The sequence below is a fragment of the Ranitomeya imitator genome, chromosome 5 (assembly GCF_032444005.1).
Source record: "Ranitomeya imitator isolate aRanImi1 chromosome 5, aRanImi1.pri, whole genome shotgun sequence".
Lineage (NCBI taxonomy): Eukaryota > Metazoa > Chordata > Amphibia > Anura > Dendrobatidae > Ranitomeya > Ranitomeya imitator.
In genome coordinates this window covers 706,418,453-706,422,515 of record NC_091286.1, presented here as the reverse complement: position 1 = coordinate 706,422,515, position 4,063 = coordinate 706,418,453, and positions in this window count along the sequence as shown.

Here is a 4,063-nt window from a genome sequence, read left to right as displayed (position 1 = left end):
TCTTTGCTCTGTGACTTTTATTTTATTATTTTCTGAGAATTTATAGAGATAATACAGAATATATCGGTCCGGTCCATTATAGAGATTTTACTAGGAAAGAAAAGATGGTTATAAAATACAGAAAGAAACATTATTTTACTTCTCCAGCTATCGCCGATCTCTGACCCGGACTGGAAGTGATGGCATTGCGCATGTTTAGTCATGTGATGGCTGAGGTCACTGATTGGCTACAGGGACGGGTCACTGATGTCATCACTTCCTGTGGGGTACCGGGTCAGGTATTCAGTTATCTCCTTTGTTTCATTAGTTGACTTACATAACAAGTAATTTTCAGAGCAAATATAGTTGGAAAGAACTTTTCTAATCACAACCAAGGACTCACAAACGTGAAGATATTCCAGCTGTGAGGATGAATGACGTATCCAGTCTATATTGGAGCAAAGTGCAAGGAATAATTAAGGCATTTTCCCGCACAATTCAGGCAAAAATGTCATCCTTTTTATGGATAATGTAGCTAAAATGCTCACTTTACTTAACACTAGAAGTCCCAGTGAGGGGTCATTTAACATTTCTACCTTTGGAACCTTTGGATCTCGAAATTTCTGGGACTTCTAGTGTTAAATAGTCAGCAAACTCCACAAAAATGGGCGAGGATTCAGGGTATCACTCCACTAAACAACCACAAGGTATTTAACAGTAATCACCAGTGCAATGTACAGTAACTTTAGGAAAAACAGAATTACTGTACAAATACTCACTGATACTGATGAGCGAACTCGTGGATGTTCGAGTCCGGTGGGGGTTGACCTAACATCTTTAAAAAAGTTTGATTCGGGTACATGAACCCCATTCAGAGGAATAGAGGGCCTGGATGTCAGATGAGAGCATGAGCCAGCAGCTGTGACTGGCGGTAAAAAGTTTACCCCCGATTACAGGCATCGGCTGGTGAGAGAATACTATTCTCATCAGCTTATAACAGTGAGAGCAGGCGCTGCTGATGGGAGTATCAGCTTTTCACCAACCTGCGCCTGCGCTATAAATAAGTACATTTTTTACAAAAAACTGACATGTGGTCTCTATTTTTTTTCTATTTTTTTTTTATAACCAGTGCAGGCAACCCTCAGCTGTCAACTTTATAATGGCTAGATATCAAGAATCGAGGGGTCCCTACCATTTATGACAACCAGCCAAGCTAAAGCAGACATCTAGGAGCTGGTATTCTCAGGCTGGTAAGGAGCCATGAATATTGACCCCGCCCAGCATAAAAATTGCAGCCTGCAGCCAATCCAGAAAATGCACATCTATTAAATGAGCCAATTTTGGAGCTTTGCCTGGCTCTTCAAACTTGTCCTGTTGCAGTGGCAAGTAGGGTAATATTTGTGAGGTTGATGTCCCCTTTGTATTGTTAGATGCCATCAAGTCCAAGGATTAATAATGGAGAGGGATCTATAAGATGCCCCCATTACTAACCCCATAGAAAGTTTTTGAAAAAAAATACAGTCAGATTAAAGTCTTTTAATTGAAAAATTACACAGACTACTTTATTAGAAATAAAAAGCAAAAGTTATACTCGTCTTCTGCCTATTCAATTGAAGCCCTTGTCACCTGTAAAACAGAAAACGAACAACCATAATGTTTCACCCTTCGCTTAATCCACCGATGTACATGTCCCCTGTCAAAAAAAAATGCAGGGCCAAGGGCTATTTGCTTTGCTGAGAGAGGGTGGAGCACGGAGAACAGAAAAAATTGCTCAACAGTCAGTGAGGTGCAGGCGGAGATGTTATGTTGGATTTAGAAAGATGTGTTCTACTAAGTTACACAAAAGCAGCAATCATGTCCACTCCAGTAACAGCTGACAGGCTCTCACCCACCCCAACTGCAGGGTGTAAACAAGTGGAGTTTCTGCAGCCAGAAACCGGTGTGAGAAGACTTGGAATGGTGATGGAGGAGGAAGAAGCAGCAGATAGGGTTTATGGGATGGCCGGTGATTGGCAAGGCCCGCTAGTCCGCATTTTAGGGCAGTGAGATTCTCACACTAAGTTGGCATGTAGTTTGCGCATGTGCTGGTTCATATATGTGGTTGTCAAATTATTGCAATCTTTGGTTCTACTGAGTCTTATTTTGCAAATTTGACAGATAACGTGTGTTGGGTCATTTTTATGCGGTCTGAAAATAGGCCCTGGGTAGGCAACCCTTGCCCACCCTGCAACCTGCACACTCAAGACCAGTGCTGGCCACAGCCAGAGTTGGGGCTGAGGAATCAGTGTTTGTTGTGGCTTCATCACTTCGTGTGTGGGAAGCCGCAACATAACCTCCTTGTCTTCCTCCTCCTCCACCTCACTGGACAGGAAAAGACAGGGAAACTTAGCTTCCAAGCTGCTGCTGCAAGCTATACTCAGCAGTGGATAAGGACCCAGGACCTCAAACAGCTGATACACGCTGACACCAGAGAGCTCCACACTCATCGGCTGGTCTCCAAAAAAATCGCTATCACCAACAGTCAGCTGATGCGTCAGGTGACTATTTAAAGGTTGATGAGAGTGGTCACCACCCACATCAGCTGACCAGCAACAGCACAGCTGCCATTATGGATTATCTTCTTGGTGGACACGTATGCTATATTGTTGATTTGTTGTTTTATTTCTCTTACAGGAGATCAAGGGTTTCGTTGGAATAGGCAATGCAATAAGTATGGTTTAATTTAGAATATTAAAGGAGTATGTGTCATTATTTCAATTAAAGGACTTTATTCTGTCTGTGTCTTTATTTACCATATAGAATTAGTAATGGATAGGTGTCTTATAGATAGCCGTGGGCTTGATGTCACCGGACAATACAAAGGTGACATCAACCCCACAAATATTACCGCGCTTTCCACTGATATAGGGCAAGTGGGAGAAGCCGGGTAAAGTGCCACAATTGGTGCATCTTTGGATGTGACAATGGTGGGGCGGCTGCTATTTTTAGGCTGGTGAAGGCAAAAATCCATAGGCCTCGCCAGCCTGAGAATGCCAGGCCACAGCTATCTGCTTTTTCCTTTGCTGTTAACAAATTTAGGGGGACCCCACACCATTTTTGTTTACAAAATTATTATTTATTTATTAAAGAGGGGGCGTCGGTGCTTTCCTCCACTTCCTGTGTTGTGTACTTCTGGCTTTGTCATAGGATTCACCATTATGTAAATTAGTACACATGCGTAGTAAGCTGCGTTCCCGCAGTTAATACGCATGTGACTAGGAAGATAATGCGGTTTTACCGCATCTAATGAAACTGTATGGGTAATTTACACAGCGTAGACCGAGCGTCTCCACTACATAAATAGACATGCTTACCAAACACCTTCAGTCTGACAGAACCAACAGGCGAAAAATGAAGAGATCCAGAATACAATTAATATAAGGCTTTATTTATGGAAAACATATCCCGTGCCATAGTGCACAAGACAAGCACCAAAACAAGAAGTGGGAGGCCACGTAATATAACTTGCTGAAAGCATATAATGCAGTGTAGTAAATAGCAATGCCACACATAAATCCGGTATATTGCACTTTGGTTGCCTAAGCATACATACAGAGAAACCATTACAGATATGTGCCATATAAAGAAGACAATTACAATATCTACCTGCGGCTGACCCAGCATCCCACCTCACCCCAACGCGTGTTTCACAACCAGCTTCTTCCGGGGGCGTGGGATGCTGGGTCAGCCGCAGGTAGATATTGCAATTGTCTTCTTTATATGGCACATATCTGTAATGGTTTCTCTGTATGTATGCTTAGGCAACCAAAGTGCAATATACCAGATTTATGTGTGGCATTGCTATTTACTACACTGCATTATATGCTTTTAGCATAACTTCTTGATTTGGTGCTTGTGCAGCGCCCCAGAGTCCTGGCCATTGCAGTAATGTCGTTCTTCCACCAGGGGGAGCGATGTTACGTCTGATGGCACCAAAGGAGTTCACCCTGCCAGGTATCACAGCCACACACACACACACTTCACACGCCGGCCACCAGGGGGAGCAAAAGGTTCTATCTATTAGGCCACTCCTCACACTTGGGTA